The sequence below is a fragment of the Oryctolagus cuniculus genome, chromosome 2, assembly GCF_964237555.1.
Source record: "Oryctolagus cuniculus chromosome 2, mOryCun1.1, whole genome shotgun sequence".
Lineage (NCBI taxonomy): Eukaryota > Metazoa > Chordata > Mammalia > Lagomorpha > Leporidae > Oryctolagus > Oryctolagus cuniculus.
In genome coordinates this window covers 186,014,861-186,035,167 of record NC_091433.1, presented here as the reverse complement: position 1 = coordinate 186,035,167, position 20,307 = coordinate 186,014,861, and positions in this window count along the sequence as shown.

Here is a 20,307-nt window from a genome sequence, read left to right as displayed (position 1 = left end):
CATTGCACCAGCACTTAATCTTGTGTCTGATGGTTACATGCACCACATGAGACAAAGATTACAGCTCTTCTACAGATAGAAAAGTTGAGAGGTGGGTAATAAGGCCAAAACCAGAACTGAAGTCTACCATCCTGGCCTCTCCTGACTTGAGTGGGTGAATTTTTCACAAGCCAACTCCCTACAGACAAGGCTAGCCCTTGTTCCTAGGTGTCTTCTCACCATTGAGCGTGCGGGCCTTGGTTTGTGTCCAGCATTGGTTTTCACATGACTCAGACTCTAAAACTGGATCAAAAAGCTCACTGGGGCTTTGCTCAGGATCAATACCTGTGGAGGAGTGAAGACAGCAGGACTGAGCAGTGGGGGAAGTGTAAGGTCATTGCAGCTGATCCCATGGCAGCTCTGGAGCTGGGATGGCATCTCAGGGCTGGATTAGAATGAGGATTGAGCTCCATGCCTTTTCATCCTGTTATTGACCAATCACTGGATGTGAGCTGCCTTCAGGGAAGAGTATGATCTTGGGCAATGTGATTCTCTTCGAGGAAGTACAATTCAGGGATTCAGGGAGAGGAACTCGATCAAGTTCAGAGGAACTCAGAGTCCTCTGCTACTGGCAGTTGGGGGAATGAATGACTCACACCTTCACAGGGGATTTGGGTGACACACTACAGAGCAGCCAGCTAAGAGTTGTGAAATTGTTCTTTGCAGCGAGCTTCCCTGTTCTCTTTTCAGTGAACTCTGGGCTTTTCCTACATTAGCAGCCGTAGACTTTTGTCCATTTCCGCCTTCTGTGCCCCACTTCCTGCTGTGATTGTGTTCTGAATGCCACTGGTGCATGTGTGTGTGCATGTGACCATTTGTGTTCATGAGTAGAGGGGCTATACGTGAGGGCATGTGCACAGATATGTGTGCCTGCACATGAATGTATTTCTCACCAATGTCTATTGAGGCTCATTCCTCTGTTCATCTTTCAGGCAAATAACTCCATTTTTCATGCTGCCTGGCTTTCCATGTACAGCTGTGACAAGGTGCAAAGGTCATTAAAGTCTGGCTCTGCTCTGTTTCTGTGCTCAGAGCACCTCCAGGTCCCATGCTTGTGTCCTTGAGGACCTGCCCAATGCTTATGAGAGCAGAGCTTCACCCAATGGGAGGCTCAGCATGTGAAGGCTCCAGTGGGACCTCTCACAGGAGAGGACCCCACTGGGGCTGGGGGCTGCTTTGTACAGCCAGGAGTTCCTGGATGGATGCTGAGGTTGAGGCCTATTTTGAAACAGTGGCTCCATTCTCCTCAAGGGGTCAGCGGTCAAGCTGCAGCAAGTTTGCTACTACACCCTGCAAGCCCCTGAATGCAGACTCTTTGGGACCTGATGAACCAGGTCATGGGGCATGACAACCCATTCCTAAAGTGTTCTCTCATTGGATGGACGCCGTCCATGTTACAGAGATCATGTAGAGTGCATGGTGTGAAAGGTCTTTTCCCCCAGGAGTTTACCCTTGACATGGCCTGCACTTGGCATTTTCTTCCTTTTTTTGTTTCAAAGATTTATTTATTTATTTGAGAGGCAGAGTTACAGAGAGAGGGAGAGACAGAGAGACAGAGATCTTCCATCCACTGGCTCACTTCCCAAATGGCCTCAATGACCAGAGTTGGGCCATTTTGAAGCCAGTAGCCAGGAGCTTCTTCCAGGTCTCCCATGTGGGTGCAGAGGCCCAAGCACTTGGACCATCTTTCACTGCCTTCTCAGGTGCATTAGCAGGGAGCTGGACTGGAAATGGAACAGTAGGGATTCGAACTGGTACCCATTTGGGATGCTGGTCCTGCAGGCTGAGGCTTAACCTATGATGCCATAGTGCCAGCCCCAGCACTTTGCAATTGTTAATCAGAGGTTGGTTCTACCATCAGCTGGACCACAAGTCTGAGGAATTTGTCTACTCTCTGTGGCTGCTTTCCAGGCTGATGGGCAACAGGGTGGAAGAGGTTGATGTGCACTTGGACTATGTCAGAATGTCCAGAAAGAACTTCTGGCTCCTCCAACCTGAAACTCCTCCCTCACAACTTTAGCCACAGATCCCTGCTTGTTGATGCCAGAGTTCCTATTAGCAGATGACAAGGCAGCTTGGACATAGAGGATGTCATTGAGGGAGCATATGACACAGGGTCCAAGATGCAGCCCTTCCTGGTGATGATGGAAGGAGGGAGATGAGTCACGGGCCCCTGAATCTGAAAAGGCTGTGGCATGGGACAGAACCAGCTTCTGGGAGTAGCATCAAGAACAGTGTGATGGAGTTTGCCAAGTTGTCAACATCATCCCAATCTGGCTAGCATGTGACCTTTAGAAGGTCAAACAGAGAGAACAGTGACCTAATTCCACAGATAGGCCTATGCATGGACCGGCACTGACTGTGGGCCCTCTGGGCTTTATATTACATCATGCTCACAGCAGTGCAATGCAGTAGGCGTGTCCTCCAAGTTCCTATGTGGAAGCTGGCCGGGAAAGACAATAGGATGCTCACTTGAGAAACGGCTCTCCTCTCTCGGAGCTCAACACAGCTTTCCAAAGCAGATGACATCGGAGAAGGGGTTAGGAAGTGGGTTAGGAGTTGCACAAATAGGCCTTTGTCCCAGCCTTGCTCCATGCTGGGGAGTTCCCAGTGGATGAAGGGTACCTGTGAATGTTAAGGTCCCCAGGGGACGGCATTGTAAGCCATCATCCTCATCACTGGATGGATCAATAAAGAGAGAGACTTTTAGAAGCAAGAGCAGGCAGAGCAACAAAGCTGCTTTGAAAATGGTAAAGGAGGAGGAAAGACTAAAGCAAAGATAAAGTGATGCATGTTCTTTGAAAACAAAAGGCGATTTTGTTTTATGGAGATCTTATTTTCTTCTGCCCTGAATCACAAACCTCATCAAATGGGATAGAGACAGAATGCAACTTGGAGTGGTTGTGCATCCTTGAGAGAAGCACTGATTTGGCTTTCACAAAGAAACCTGGGAGGTGGCTGTAGCTTGCTGGTAAGAGCCCTAGGCTCAGGCTACTGTCTTGTGTCTGTTCCCCAACTACTCTGTGAGTTTGCTCTGTATCCTTGGAGAAGCCAGGAGGTCCCTTGGCAAAATCATAAACTGAAAGTTTCCTTTAAATTCTGACCCTCCATGGATCTGCTTTATTCCCACTTAAATTATTTTATTTTTATAAATTTTTGATTAACATGTAATACTTTTTCCTTAAATTATTTTATTTTTTTAAAACATGGATCTATTTATAACAAAAAAAAAATCACACTTACTCCCACTCTATGGGCTTGCCAAAAGGACATTTGTAGCTACACAAGCTTCCCAGAATCAGAAAGAAATAGCATTTGTGATCTGTCAGCTCATCAGAAATGACTGGCAACCAGGGGCTTCCAAGCCCATCCCCAAAACCTGCTCCAGGATGGGAGCAGGAGCCAGGCTGAGCTGGCGGCTTCTGGGAGCTGCTGCCTCTCTCTGCTGCGTTCCTGCTGACTATGTCGTGTGTTCTCAGGGACAGAAATAGAACCCGTCTGTCACACGGCAAGTGCACTCCTGGGAGGGTGGAGTGTATGAGCATGTGTGTATTTTATTTTTTTTAATTTAAATTGTTTCAAGATAATTCTTTGTCAAAGAAGTAATTTTGGTGGATGGGGTAAGCGACCCTGGAAAGCTGTCAGCCCACATCTCGACAAGTCACTCACGACAGCACCTCCTTGTTCCCAACCAGAGACAGCGCCAAGACTTCCCAGCGTATACCCTGCAGCAGTGCTGTGAGGGCCATGCTGGGGGCGTGGAGACCTTTTGGGTGGGAAACTGCTGCAATGCAAAATGTTGCTGGGTGACAGGGGTGTGCTAGCTGCCTTCTTGGGATCCTAGATTCAGGAGTCCCACGAGCTACGCTAAGCCAGGAGCTCTGAGCTCATGTGGTCCTTACATCAGATGCCATTGGTGCTGAGAGCACCCTTTCCACTGTCTGCTTGGAGCAGGGATGTCCTCCAACACCACCCTGACCAGGGGCATCCAACTGCCAAATTTACCATCTGAAGGCAACCAGCAACTTAAGAACCTCATGATGGGAGGTAGAACAAGGAGACTGGGTTCAAGCCCAAACTCCCTCCTCCACGAATCATCGGCTGGACCTCGATGGATGCTTACACTTATTTATTTATTTGAAAAGCAGAGAGAGAAAGAGATAGAGGGAGACAGAGACAGATACATAGATTCACAGATACATAGATGACAATCTTTTATCCACTGATTCACTCCCAAATGCCTGCAACAGCCTGGACTTGATCAACGTCAGGAGCCTGGAACTCAATCCAGAACTACAATGTGGGTGGTAGGGATGCAAGTACTTGAGCTATCACCTCTCAGCGTACACATTAGCAGGGAGCTGGAATTGGGCAAAGAGTCGGGAATCAAACCTGGGCACTTCACTGTACAATGTGAGCATCCCAAGTAGCATCTTAATTGCTACACCCAATGTTTCGTACATGTGGGTGGAGATTTTAGACTGCTCTGTGTGTCACTGTCACTTGGGGATCAGGAAAGCATTTGTCTTTCTGAACTGGTGGGGTCTGAATTCCGAATTGTTTTAAGCAACCTGGGCTGGCTAAGGGCCTGCGGTCTGGGCTGAATAAGGCCCACAGGTAATCTGTGCATAGAATGGTGCCAGACCCTTGCAGCTGAGGGCAAGTCATGCTTGCATAACCACTTCTGGGCAGCAAAGTAGGATTTGAAGAGCAGGGCATCAGGGACAGAGTGCTAAAACCCATCTTGTTCTCTCTGGTATAAGAAATTATTCAATTAAGGAACATGAGTCAGTGGGAATACAGCATTTCTTCTTAGAAAACATGGGTGTAATTCTACAATTAGCAGTTCCAGTAAAAGTGGGAGGGCTGCCCTTTGGTAATGTAAGTCACCACCAGTGGGCAGAGATGAACAGCTGTAACTCTGAAGGCTGGGGCCAGAGAAGCTCAGGAACTTCATGGTTTATGTCATGACCACCTTGGATGCATCTGGGCTTGGCCACAAATCTCTACTTGGAATCTCTTTTTCTTTCACAACCCCCCTACTTCCTCACTGTCTCAGTGATCAGTATTTTAAAATTGTGTATTTACACGTGTGTGTGTGTGTGTGTGTGTGCAGTCATATTGCTTAATGATCAGGATGGGGACACATTCTGATTTCAGTTTTGTAGAAACCTCACAGAGTGTAGGTCCACAGATTAAGATGGCTCTTGTGTCAGCAGGTGGAATAATCTTATGGGACTACTGTCATAAGGACTGTCATTCACTGAAATGTCGATACATGATGTATGATAAATTCATTTCACTTTCTTGATGAAAATCTTCATTGGTTTCCTAAGTAAGGTTTGCCTAAGGGATTGTTTGAGTTGTCCCCCAAGCAAACTCTGAGATAAAGTCTTGGGTTCAGGCATTTCCCATTGAGGGGCACGGCAGCTGAGGCATTATTCACTGGTGCTTGCTCCTCATGGGTAAAGCTTATTTCTGGGAATGTGAACTTCCCAGCAGGTCTGTTCTATTCCTTGCATGGCCTCTTTCCTTGGAAGAGAGGAGGCTCTCAGATGGAGACATCCAGGTGCTCAAAGTCATCAGAAGTCATTGGCATGGAAGGCGACTGTCGACCACCTTCTACCTAAGTGGCTTACGACTTCCCGGGGTAAATCTAAGGACTACAAGCTGGTTAGTGTGACTTTCACTGCAGTAACCATGCAAGTGTACCCTTCATGAGCCTCGTATTTTGCTTCTGCAGGAGACTCAACATGTCACAGAGGTTTCACTCTTTAAGTAAGGAAAACATGGAGATCGCATACAGTTATGGTACCTCCATAGCCATGTGCTTCTAGAAGAAGCAACTACTCTTTCTATAGCAGACTAATCAAGTAGTGAAACTTGGGCTTCCTAATTTTTAGTATAAGGTCTCATTCCCTCAACTAATGGACACAAGAAGAAACCAAATGACAACGAAAACACAATTCACAGCCATCAAAACACAACTGTCTGTATTTGGCAGGAAGTAAGGCTGTGTTCAACTCCCTCCCAAGTCTGGACAGAAACACCACATGAAACCCTTTTAGCACCCTAGTTGTCTACACTACAAATTTAAGCATACTTAAGGATATTCTCTAGTCTCCTTAATAAAGCTGAACAAAGGACCTGAACAGATAAATGGGAATTTAACTGGAGTGTTTGACTAGATGGTGTTTGAAAGCTATTCCCAAATAGGCACTGTTGTCTCAGCCTCCTATATTCTTCTCATGCTGGCCCCTTGGCAGGCCCACTCTTCCCACAGTTGTCCATCACCATGCTTGTGAAACCTTCTCTAACCAGCACATACAAACTTAACCACTCTACCCCTTATTCCAACATCATACCTTGTAAATACTTCATAATCCTCAAAACCATTAGCTTTCCTGGAGCTCATTTTGTTTTTCTGTAAGACAAAGTATTCAATATATTGAGTTTTGAAGCCTAGCATTTTTGAATCTTTTATAATTTCCATCTATTATTTTAATAGTATATAACCTAATTTATAGAATAACATACATGTTTTACTTAAAAATACATCTGTTTCAGATTGGTTGCCAAAAAAATCTTGATTCAAAGGAAATTGCTAGATATTTTGTACATGCCAAGACTGGTGGGACATACCTGTAATTTATTATCCCTGTCCTAGGGAAATTTATTATACTGCTAAAAAGCAGACAGACAAGCCATGGAAATATCTAAAAAATAATTCCACTCGGCAAACCAGCAGAAACTTATGCCAGGGAGAAAGAAGTTCACCATGACTTGGGATAATGGCTTTTTTTTTAAAATATGTATTTATATTTTTGAAAAGGATAGTGACAGAGAAAGAGGGAGAGACAGAGAGAGATATTTCATTCCCTAGTTCACTCCCCAAATGCCCACAACATCCAGTGCTAGGGCAGGCCAAAGCTGGGAGTACAGAACTCCATCCAAGTCTTCCATGTGGGCAGTAGGAACCCAAGTACCTGGGTTATCATTTGCTGCCTCCCAGATCCATTAGCAGGAAGTGGGATTGGAAGCAGAGTAGCAGGGACTGGAACTGGTTCTCTGAAATGTTCCAAGCAGCGGTTTAACCAACTACGCCTCAACGCCAGTCCATGGGGTGAAGTTTTACGGAAATGAGGCTCTTCCTGCGCCTTGGAGGAAGAAAAGGATATGATATTTCTGATGGTAGGAGGAAGAATTCCAAAGTTAGAAGAGTAGGGTTGCACAGAACTGCTGTGAGAATAAGCAAAGGATGCAAGAGAGGGAGCTAAGGACCATGGAGAGCTTTCCTGGTCTAGCCTGGAGTGGAGTTGGAGGTGTGGTTGGAAGGGTATGCATTGGACAAAATTTGGATCCAATCAATAGGATTTAATATCTACATGAAGCCAGTGACTCTTTTAAAAAAATGTTATCATTTTATTTGAAAGACAGAGAGACAGAGAGATCTTAGAAAGACTGGTTCACTCCCCAAAAGCCTGAAACAGCCAGGGTTGGGTCAGGCCAACGCCAGGAGCCCAGTACTCAATCCAGGTCTCTCAAAGAGGCTGAGACCCACATAACTGAACCATCACCTCCTTCTGCTTTCCAGAGTACACTTGAGCAGGAAGCTGAATCAGAAGCAGAGAAGCAGGGACTTGAGCTCGGACCAGGCTTACTGTGCCACACGCTGGCCCACCAGTAACATTTTAAGACAGAGAAGGACATTAACACACGGGTTTGTGAGGAAGGTCAACGTGGCAGTTGTGAAGATGAGTTGGGAGAAGATGGCAAGCTGGCGAAGAAAGTCCAGAGCAAGGATAGCTGGCGAGGAAGATGTCACAGAGACCTTCAGGACAGTGGGGGATGGAGAACAAGTGCAAGTTATGTGGGACTTTGATCCAGACAGTAAGAAAAAGGAAGGAAGCAGTAATGACTGGAAGGCTTGATTCTTGATTCCTGGCCAGGAGAATGGGAGCGAGTAGAATAAATTGACCCGAGACGTAGGACTTGTGGAAGCCACGTGAATGTGTGTGTGTGTGTGTGTGTGTGTTCAGGGCGCAGGGTTTACACTGAGAAGGCTCTGCAGCAGAGGAAACTGCAGAGGCAGTCGGAGCAGGAGTTAAAATCCATTTCTTTGAGTGCAGCTTGATTTCAGACGTACTTCCCACTTGAGCCATTCCACAGAGCACACAGGGGCCCCTCCTTCCCAGAGCATCCATAATGCAGCATGGGGATTGCAGGTGTGTCCCCGCATAAAGACGCTGGGATTAGGGGCACAAGCCAGTCAAGAAGCCCTTCCTTCCTCACTGTCCCTACACACACACGCTGTACTCGGGGCCCAGCTTATGCAACTGGAAGTTCAATGTTGCATACGTGACCCCACCATTTCTGTACTCTTTCTTTTCTGCTGATGAGACTACACTACTGTAGAATTTTGTATGGAGATGAAAATGCAGCCATTCATAACCTCCACAGACACATGTTCACAGATTTTTTTAAAAACAAGCTTCTCTTATGCTCAGTGGCTCTCAAAATATTTTTGTCAGTGGCAGGTGTTTGGCCTAGTAGATAAGGTACTGGTTAAGTTGCATGTGTCCGTATCAGAGCACCTGAGTTTGTCTCAGCACTGGCTCCTGAGCCCAGCTTCCTGCTACTGAAGACCCTGAGAGGCAGTAGATGAAAACTCAAGTAGCTGGGTCCCCACCACCCATGTGGGAGACCTGCATTGAGTTACTGGCTCTGGGTTTTTGTTTAAGATTTTCTTATTTTTATTTTAAAGGCAGAATTACAGAGAGAGAGAGAGAGAGAGAGAGAGAGAGAGAGAGAGAGAGAGAGAGGAAGAGATAGAGAGGGAAATCTTCCCATCTGCTGATTCACTCCCCAAATGTCTGCAAGGACCAGGGTTGGACCAGATTAAATTCAGGAGCCAGGAGCTTCATCCAGGTCTCCCATATAGGGGCAGGGGCCCAAGTACATGGGCCATCTTCCTCTGCTTTCCCGGGCCATTAGCCGGGAGCTGGATCTGAAGTGGAGCAGCCGGGTCTTGAATTGGTGCCCATATGGGATGCCAGCATCACAGGCAGAAGCTTAACTCACTATGTCACAGCTCTGACCTTTAACTCTGGGTTTTATCCTGGTCCAGATTTGGCCATTGCAGACATGTGGAAGAGTGAACCTACAGATAAGAACTCTTTTTGTTTGTCTGCCTTTCATATAATATAGCTGAATAAAAAAAGTTATTCTATTATCCCTGAAGGCATAGAACACTCAGATCAATAACAGAGTTAATTTCTCTGTTTCCAACAGCAGTGGGAGAATGGGAGGAAAGACATCTCCCACTGCTGTCAGGTTATGGGGAAGGGGTTGGGTGAAGCCCTCCAGAGGGTTCCCATGTAGCCCTCAGGAGGCAGCCAACCATAGGGAGTCCGTGTCTCCTGGTGCAAGCATGGCCGGGGCGCATCTTTCTGTCTAGACCGTGTTTTCTGCCTCTCCTCTTGCTCTTCTAATCCTATACCTAGCCTTGCACCCTTACTTACCGCTCCAGAACCAGTGGTAGCTTTCTCTTCACCTGAAGGACACTCCAGCCTCACCCTGCTCAGTACGCTATCCCTGCCCTTGCATTCAATACTTGTTATTGCTGGAGGGTCCACTCTTCCACTGGACTGGGAGCTCCTTGAGAGTAGGCACCACGTTTTACCCTGCTCTGAAGCTCAGCATCTGGCATAGTAGTATAATGCTTGGCAGGGACTTGAGAGTAAACACTAACAAATTGAAAGAATGAATGAAGTGATTTATGATCCTATGACACAATCTACTGCATGCCATGCTGGTTTCCAAGAACGCCTCTCGTGTTTGGAGCAATCCAACACGCTGGGTACCACATCCTTCATCTCATCCTTGCCATTCTGGGAGGTGAACAGGGAATGGAATGTCAATCTCCCTGCTGCACACAAGAAACCAAGAGACTTGACAGTAAAGCAACATGCCTGAGGCTAACATCAGCAGAGAGTGATGCTAAGGCCAGCTCCTGGGTACCCTGACTCCAAGCTTGGGATTTTTCCACTTCACCACATTTTATCTTTTCCAGTCAGCGTGCATTCCATTTGTGCTCGCGGCACTTGGACAATATTTTTTTCTGTCAGAGACAGGTGGGGGATGAATCCCTGACCCTGCTTCTTCTGATCCTTATGGAAGGAGTCCACTTTCCCTGGCTGGAAAAGCCGAAAGTAGTTGCTATTTCTGAGAGTCCCGAAGCTTGACCTCTCATGCCCTGCACTTCCCGGCCCTCTGCCGGAAGACGTGCTGACCCCATGGCTTTGCAGCCTCCTTCCGAGGCTGGGAGCAAGATTACTTGGCAAGCAGTGTTGGCTGCCGTCTTCTTAAAACAGAATAACCAGAAGGTTCACTGTCCTATTAAAATTTTTCTTTTCCCCTCCTTCTTTTCCATCTCTCTGCTTCCCAACTCCCTCAAGTCTTTCTTGCTTCTCTATTCCTTAAAGCACTGTAAAACTCCTCACAGATATGGGAAATTAAATTTATTCACTGTCACTATTTATTTAACATAGTGAAAATCATTGTGTATTTTTTCCTGCAAAATTTTGCTAAAATTCTTGGCTAGAATCCAAAAAACCTGGATTCTAATCATGTTCTCTGAGTCAGAGAAGTCACAGACTCAGTTCTTTCATTGACTGTGTTGCACTCTAATTATTTCTTTTCTTGATTGCCTTTCCTACTAGAATGTGAACAACCAGAGATGGTTCCACTTAGCAGGTTCCAGAGTTAGTACAGTTTCCAGCAAATATTGGTTGAATTCATTGGGACACTGAACATCAGAGAGAAGATGAGAAAAAATTAATTGTAGAAAAGGGCCACCCAGAAGTCTTGCTTGTCCATCTGATGATTCCCTTGATGTTTGAGAAGGAAAGTAGCAGGGTCAGAAAGAGTGAAGGTGTGACAGTGTGTGTGTGTGTGTGTGTGTTTTGAAGGGAAGGTGTAAGTTTTCGGCAGAAAGGAAAGGGAGGGAACCATGAATAACAAAAACCCAGAAAATGGATCTTTAGATCAGGATCTGACATGACCAGCGGAAACAGTCAAAATTCCTTAGTCACCTCCTCAATGCTACCAAGTCAGAAGCTCAGGATCTTGGCACCATTATGTGGCAGTGAAGAGGAGTCAAAGGTTCTTCTAGCTCATTGGGTGACACAGAAAAGTAGTCCTTACATTAACGTGCCCTCTAAGTGTACAAGATGGCAACAGTGAAGGCTGTCACCTGGACTTTGGAGGATGCCAGGAGGTACACAGGTTATTGACTTTACCAAGATCTTTTCTTGGGAGAAGGGGGCATACTAGGATTTGCTCGTTTGGGAATTGATTGTTTCATATCAATATTGCCAAAGGAAAAGCTATAAGCTTACAGATGATCAAGACATGAGCACATAGGATTGTTAAGCTATGTATAAGAAATACCCATCAGACAGGAAGAGGAAGAATGTGAAATATGCATGATGGTTGGAAGTGGAAGAGGGTGACCACATGTGATTATTATAGTTGGGACCAAGATGTTATGAAGAAGGCAATCCTGTTCAATTATTTAAAAGCACAAGAGAGGCCACAAATGACTCCTAGGAGAGCACTCAACTGAGGAGGTTGGTAAGGGTCTGAAAAAGATAGAGAAGTGTCTTTATCCACAGGAAGGGGAGCATAGCATTGTCTCTGAAGAATGCTTCACACATCACAGTCCTTTTAGAGAATATAAATAAAAATTTACTCTCAAGCTAATACAAATAATGGCATTTATGTAAGAAAATGATGTCAAAGGCTACAGATTCTTAGCCATCGTTGAAATCCATATTTTGTATGGCTGCCCTCATAAGTATTTTTGGGATTAAGCTGCTGTGAGTTCATTGACTTTATTTTTTAAAGATTTATTTAATTATTTGGACATCAGAGCTACACAGAGAAGGAGAGGCAGAGAGAGAGAGAGAGAGAGAGAGAGAGAGAGGTCTTCCATTCTATGGTTCACTCCCCAATTAGCCGCAATGGCTGCAGCTGCGCTGATCCGAAGCCAGAAGCCAGGAGCTTCTTCCGGGTCTCCCATGCAGGTGCAGGGGCCCAAGGATTTGGCCATTTTCTACTGCTATCCCAAGCCATAGAAAAGAGCTGGATGGGAAGAGGAGCAGCCTGGACTAGAACTGGCACCCATAAGGGATGCCAGCGCTTCAAGCCAGGGAGCTACCCTGCTGCGCCACAGCGCCGGCCCCTCACTGACTTTTGAATGGCTTTCCTGTCACAATGGCCAGAGAGAGACCAAGATGTATCTCTTCATTCTTCCACAAGGATTTGGGGGCACTTCTGTATCTCAGCTTGGTGAGTCTCAGCTTCTCGGGTGCTTCTGTTTTGATCATTATTCCTTATGGATCAGGGAAAATAAAACAACAAAAACTGAAACCGTATAATTAATAGGGATATCACACCATGTGAAAACACTGCAAATATTTTCTATAAGTATTGAGGTACCTGTCATAAAACCTCAGGTTTTGTTTGTTTTTCTTAAACTTCAGAAGCAAGTTCTTTCATGCTCCTTAGATGTTAATGATAACAGAGGGGCCTGTTTCCTGTGTGTCTCCTTGCTACAGAGCACTGGGCTCTGCATGTAGCACTCCACCACTTGTCCAGGCCTCAGTCCAACCTCCTCCAGTCTCCCCAGGGTTTTGCTATGAGGTGATGCACTATTTGAAGGATCACTGTTCAACTTTCATATCTGAGGACCCACACTAGAAGGGTGCAATGATAAATACTGGTTCTACATCATCACACGTTTCTCATAACATAAAAGAACTATAAGCATCGCAGTTCAAGTAGATCTGTGACCACCTGTGGCTCAAATGGGATGAAAACTTAGCTCAGAGCATCCTTTGGTGGAACACAATGGGTGTGATTCCTGGGCAGAATGGCTAAAAGAGAAATAAATGGACAGTGCCGCTTTATTTACCCGGAGAGTGAGAGAATCCGTAAAGTTGAAACAGACTCCCTCCAGGCTACAGTGTCAGAGGAGAGTTTAGCCCAGGTTGGTGGAGCTCTGTGCCTGAGTATGTGCTGGTCTCTGTACTTCCTGCACAGTGAGCCCTGAATCACTGCAAGGCAGACGGTGCCTTAGCTCCTCAAGATGTGCATTCAGCCATTTTCCACCAGAAAGAGTGTGCCTGCTCGCTTTCATCTTCCCTCCTCCCGTTCTCCTTCCTGCTTTACATCTCCAAGCTCATACAAGGTGGGTTCCGAGCCTGAAAAGCAACAGCGACCACAGGATGGACGTTCTGCCTCTCGCTGCCGGCACCATCAGTGTGGACAGCCGCGACCCTAATGCTCCTATGCCTTGACTTTACTGCTTCAGGCTCACGCTCTTTCAATGCTTCCTGGAGCCCTGGGTTCTAAACTGCCCTGGTGCTAACTCATTGCAATGGAATTCCAGGCAATTTCCTTCTCTCTTGGCCATGGTTTCTCCCTTTGAATTTTAGACTTCATTTAAGATCCTGCACTTGACAGCGGCACCATGTTTGAAGTAAGAGGATTTCATACAACCGCGATGTCTTCCAGCCGCAGGGGAAGAGGCCTTGCTGTCTTGTTCTTGCTGAAGGGCTGGCGTCGTGTCCACTCATCCAGTAGTCTCCTTCCTCCTCAGGGGACCCCTGCACCCTTGCTGAGTGAGCTTCATTTCCTATCCGCCAGCCCACTGCAAGGCTGGCCAGAGGAAAGATGTATGAGGGCTTCGCTTCCAATGAATCTCAGCCCTGTCACTCGCATTAAATATTACATCTCAGGCCCTCACCAGGAGGAAGTTCCAAGTCTGCAAAGTGCCGTCCTTGTCGTGACATCAGAGCACCAGCGAGGCTCCCAGTAAGTCCTGGCGCCTGCCTCGCCTTCCCGCCAAGCCTCTCTCCAGGCCCTCGATGCCCTAGGGGGACCCATGCTGCCAACAAGCACACCCACTTGTACTTTTCCACAGTCAGTACTCTCGGCTGACCAGATATCGTCCTGGCCGCAGTGAATCCCCGGCCCCGTGGCTGATGGAGGGCCACTTCCTGCTGTTTCACCTTGTCACAATGAACATTCGTTTTTCTCCCACTCACTGCATCTTCTTATTTTTTAAAAAAATTTTCAAACCTTACCATGTGTGCACATATTATACCATGCACTTCAAGTAAAAATGAACACCCAGATACTCATCAACTAGCTTAGTTACCAATCTTTGTGAAACTTCCCTTCCCTTAACCCGTTCCCCCACTCACACTCCCAGGGGTCACACTTGTCCTGAATTTTTGAATTATCTTTCTGCTGAGTTTGACTACATTTGCATGCATAGTTAAACAACACATGACACCGTTTTGCCTATATTCGAACTTGATATACGTTGCATGAAATGATTTGTGTCTCCTGTCTTACTATTTTTGCTCCACATTATATTTGTGAGATTCATCCGTCATGATGCGTCAGCTCAAAATTCATGAGTTCTTTCCTTGCTATGTAGGATTCTTTTGTATAAATCATCACAATTTATGGAGCTGTTCTAACGGTAGAGGACTTTTTTTGTTCTTATAAAAAGCCCTCGTAAATGCTTTTGGAAATTTCCTCTAGTATTGCAAGTGTCTTTAAAATACATACTTAGAAATGGCAGTGTTTTGTCAAAAATCTACATATTTCAATCCATAAGACAATGCAAAATTGTTTCCAAAAGTGATTATACCGACTAATGCTTCCTTCAGTTACATTTGTAAGATCCGATTTTGTCTCTTTTTTTTTCTTTCTTGCCTTCTTTTGGGTTGATTTACATTCATTTAGTATTCTTCAATTGTCTGCAACTACTAGGGAAGTTATACATACATACATTCATATGTAACATGAATTCCAAACTTGATTAATATCTTCAACATTTCCCAAGGAATATGGGAATACTGAAACACATTAACCCTGACCTCTCTGATTCCAAAAACAGTGTATTGTCCTGAATTTAAGTTTTTAACTGTTTATTTAGCTATTCAAGTTATACATAATGGCTTTATGAAATATATGTTTTCTTCATTATTCATGTATTTAACGTTTTCTTTGTTTACTATTCCATCTTTATTCTTTTCTTATGTAATTATTATATCTTTTTTTCCTAAAAATGGATGTAGAAGTATAGGCTGGCAATTATTTTTATTAGAACTTTGAAGATGCAGTTCTGCTGTTAATTATTGCCAGGGGAAACTCAGATATAATCTAATTGAATTTCTTTATAAATATTCTGGCTTTGTCATATCTAGTGTGGATTTCCTCTGGTGTATCATACTTGGGATTTATTAACTTTCTTGAATTTGAGAAATGTTACTTCTCATCAATTATAGAAAATTCCCAGCATTTTTTCTTTAAATATTGCTTTCAGATCAGTCTTTCCCCTTCACCTTTCATAAACTTTAATTATATATGTGTTTTACCTTCTCACTACATTGCCTTCATTTGCTTTAAAAAAAGATTTATTTATTTATTTGAAAGTCAGAGTTACAGAGACTCAAGGAGAGACAGAAAGAGAGAGAGAGAGAGAGGGAGGGAGAGAGAGAGAGAGAGAGAGATCTTCCATCTGCTGGTTCACTCCCCAGATGGCTACAACTGCAGGAGCTGAGGCAGACAGAACAAGGAGCTTCATCTAGGTACACCATGTAAGTGGCTTCTGCTGCTTTCCCAGGCCATTAGCAGGGATCTGGGTGGGAAGTGAAGCAGTCAGGACACCTGGCAGCATTAATCCAAGAACTTCAGATATAAAAGGATCTCAATATAGCTACAAGCCCCCTTCATCAATTTTCACAGCTGTAATAATTGGAAACATCTCTCTGTATGGCAATAACTACCTCCTGTCCCCAACAAAAGGATTCTAAACAGTTTATAAGGAAAATGAACATTTTCATGAGCCCCTTTTCTTGTTCCTACTGTGGGGAGATGAAGCAAGAGGAGGTGGCTGCTGGACTGGAGCCCAGGAACTGAGGCCATGCTTGTCTCCACTCTGTCGCTGCTGGGTGCCTGGCAGGTGTCCTTGCACCAGTCACTTCCCACTGGAGGTCTCAGTTTCTACTTCTGTGCAATGAACGATGTTCTCCAGATACTGACTGGTTTAGCAAGTGTATGACTCTGTGATTGAGAATATACTTCCTGATTTTACTCTAGGCAAGAATTTATCTCCAACTTTGGAGACTGACAAATTCCCAGGCAGGCATTCAGAACCCTCAGTCCCCCCTAAAAGCAATGTACATGCATCTTTTGAGCCTCACATTAGTTAGTTGCCTATAGGTATTAGAAGAACATTATCTACTGGAGATCACTATCCCAGGAGACATACATTTGAAATATTGCATCAAAAACAAAAATATATCACTTACTACTCATTTTTCCTGTGGATTTGCAGGTATGCTTAGTTCTCTCGGTCTGAAAGGGTTGCCTTAGGAATGTTGCATTTTCACATGGTTTTGTGTAGAGACCAAGCCAGGATGACCTCCTTCCTATCATCACGATCTACAACTGGTTCGTTGATTCTGAGATCCAGAAACAGATGACGCGTGGATACCTGCTGTATTCAGACTTTGAGATTGTCCTCTGCTCCCCTCTCTGAGCTCTTGGCAATAGCTTTAGGGCCACATGGATGAGCTGTAGGACTCTGTTTCCCAGTTCTCTCGTGGGGACACTTGCAGCAGCCTTCCCTTCTCCCCTACTTGATCTCTGCAAGGAGTGTGTGCCAGGACTGGGCTGGGCACCAGGGCAAGTGGTGCTACTGCAGTAGGGTCTTTAAGAGCTCATGGTCTGGGGAAGGGCCAAACAGGGATGCCTTATGATTTCTAGGGTCTCAAGTACTTTTACCTTTATGGGATCTCTCCCCTATAAAAAGAAAAATTAAAAATTATTACCCCATGACAGAATACAGTTGAAAACAGCCTGGGTTGGATGCATGACTGCACGTATACCATGACAACGTTCAGTTTGATTTTGGGTTTTAACGGTGATTCAAGCATTTCCTTCTGGCCCTAAAAGTATCATGGCTCCAGATATTGTGCCTGATGGAGCATTAGCCTTGGGCATAGAGGAGGGAAAGTTTGTGTGGATAGAAGCTGGCAGGTGAGGGGGCAGAGTTGACACTGGGCACACAGTGTGCTCTGGAGCCCGAGAGCACAGGGTCTTAGTGCCATGAGGCTTGTATCAGAGAGCAGTGCTGCTCTGCCCAGGGACAGAAGTGAAAGACGGAAGTGTGAGCCGAGTGGAGAGGCTGAGCAGGCAGAGATGGATAGGAAGGACCTTTGGGGAAGAACAGGCAAGGTGAGAAATGAAGTGAGACAGGGACCGTGTTGGAGGCAGGGCTGGAGAGGCACACCGGGCCAGACGAGCCCGTTGCTTGTAGGTCTGTTTGCTTTATTTATTTATTTTTTTAAAGATTTATTTATCTGAAAAAGTTTACAGAAAGATAGAAGGAAAGGAAGAGACAGAAGGAGGGGAGATGGTAAGAGAGGTAGAGATAGATAGATAGATAGGTAGATAGATAGATATCTTTCATCTGCAGGTTTCCTTCCCAAATGGCTGCAATGTCTGGAACCAGGCCATTCCAAAGCTAGGCACCAGGAGCTTCTTTTGGGTCTCCCAAGTGAGTGCAGGGGCCTGAGTGCAGGGGCCCAAGGACTTGGGCCATTTTCTGCTGCTTTTCCAGATGCATTAGCAGAGAGCTGGATCAGAAGTAGAGCAGCCAGGAGGTGAACCAATGTCCATATGGGATGCCAGTGTTGCAGGTAGTGGCTTTACCCACAATGGCACAGCACTGGCGTAGGACAGAGCACTGACTTTGTCCTGGATGAGGAGCAGGGAGCCATCCAGACCTTAAAATGGAAATAATGTATCGGCAGAATGGGAAAATGCATGAGCAAATTAATCCAGGCCTGGACAAGTGAGTGTATGTGCATGTGTGTGAGCGCGTGTGCACGTGGTGTTGACTCTGGGAGAAGGTAGGGGGTGCATTCTGCCCCCTGGAGCTTCTTGGATGGCATAAATGTTCTCGCATGGTTCTGAAAGGCTTATCCTGTGACAAAATCAGTTTTAGGAGCACAGGCTGCACAGTGCAGTCTCTCAACTCCTGCGGGCCGGGGCAGGCGGGGGACGGCACACTTAAGACATTTTTGCCCTCTGATATCATCTGTGACAATGTCTGGTACTGTTCTCAAGAGAGCAGAGAGAATCGTGTCACATAGGAGCCCCATCTGGTCCACCACCCGCTGCCCCCGCCCCATGGCTCCCGGAGTGGGCTCCACTGACCTCTGGTCTCACGTGCGTGCCTCTGTTCTTGTCTGGAACACCTTTCCTTCCCTGGCTTGCGTGAGAACATCTGCTCGCCTAGAAAGATGCATCCCCAGGATGTGCTGTGAAGCTTCCCTGATCCTTTGCTCCTTTGGGTCACAGCTCTGCCCAGGGGCAGTTGCCCTAGTAGCACCTCTTTTCCAAGTGCCCCACTGTAAATGGGGCTGGGCCTCTGCACAAAGTCAGGGACTCTGCCTAGGTGACCCCAGGTTTTAGGGCAGCACCGAACATGTGGAATGCAGGCTAAGCTTGACTTAGCAAACCATTTATTCCTAAACTCACTTTCATTTTACTGCATTGGACTTGTTACTCTTGGTTTTAAGTGATGCATCCCTAATCTGAGCAGCCCCAGGGTTTTGAATATTACATTGTATTGCAATTTCTTTTAAAGAACAGCTTATTTCTTAATCTCTCATCTCCCAGCATTCTCTCACTTCTTCAGAGGTGATATACATCTCATATTTCAGGGGCCAAAGTCATCACCACCAGTTGCTTTTGTTGTTTGCATGTAAAGTAGTTTCCAATGCACAACTCATGTCGACATGGTCTGTTACAAACTTTTATAACAAAACAAAATGGAATTGTGCATGAGTTTAAGGAGGGTTCAATTTTCCAGCTTGCCTTTTCTGCCCTACACAGAGGAAGGCATTTAGGAGTGAGCTGAATGCCTCTGATTCACAGGAAGAGCCAGGGTGATGTTGTGGCCAGGGCGCTCAGAGGAAACAGAGATGATGGAATACACTCGAGGCCCCGCGGTTCAAGGCTCTTCTGTTTGCTGAGGAGGGAGGAGGGTGCAGAAGCCTTGAAAACACTGAAATATGGGCCTGAGTCTGCACGCAGGCAGGTGCCCGCGTGCTCAGTGCTGTCCTCCGGTCAGAGCAGGAAGACTGGCTGGGCTCAGGGCAGGAGTCACTGTTACCATTTCCTGAGCATGGACCATGTGCCAAGGTCAGTGCTAGGACTCTGCGGATGATTTCATTCAGTTCTCATTGCCCATCTACTCAAGAAATATTAAGACAACAATCACTGTGGGCATTGCAGACACAGAAATTATTAAAATGGTTAAAATAGCAAAGTCCTAACTCCCCATAGAGTCTATACTATGTTTGAGAAGGAACAATAAATAAGTGTATAAATAAACAAACAAATAAACCTTGAATATTGTAAGTGCATTAAGGAAAATAAACAGGTAAGCAGGTCAAGGAGATGGAGTGTGTTGGCAGAGTGCCTGCCATTCCATATTAAATGATGGAGGAAGTTCTCTCTGATAAGACGACATTTTGGCAGAGACCCAACTGACATGAGGCAGGGAGCCACACAGAGAGGTGGTCAAGCAGTGTCTTAGGCTGGGAGCAGCAAGTGTAAAGGCCTTGAGGCAGGACTGTGATGAGTGTGTTTGAAAGACAATAATCACCTTGCAAATAATTACTATTATTTCCATTTCACAGACAAGAAATCAGAGGCACCATAAGATAAGGCAAGGCAACTTGTTCAAGGTCACAGGAGTGGTGGGTGTGAGAGCTGTAATTTGAACCTGGGCCTCTCTCACTCCAAGCCTTTGTTCTTGCCACGGCCCTGCCAGGTTTGCAGACAGCCCTTGGTTGAGTGAAAGGACAGAGTGGGATGATTCTGAGCCTCCCATCCCTCATTTTCCCTGGGAAGTTTCCTGGATGCTTCCTCCACTCATTCACCATGCAGCCAGTGTTGGCTGAGCAACTGCTGTGTGCCCAGCTGTGCTGGCAGCCGAGGGAAACCCAAAGCTTTGAGTCACCTGACCATCTCCCTCTGGAGTCAGCTGACAGAGGGGCGGAAGTCAGGCCTGGAGAAGGTCGAAGAATCAGAACTCTTTCAACCCAAGAAGGCTCGTCAAGCGAGTGGAACGTGGGCTAGATGCGGACGCATGGCCAGAGAATCTTCTGGATT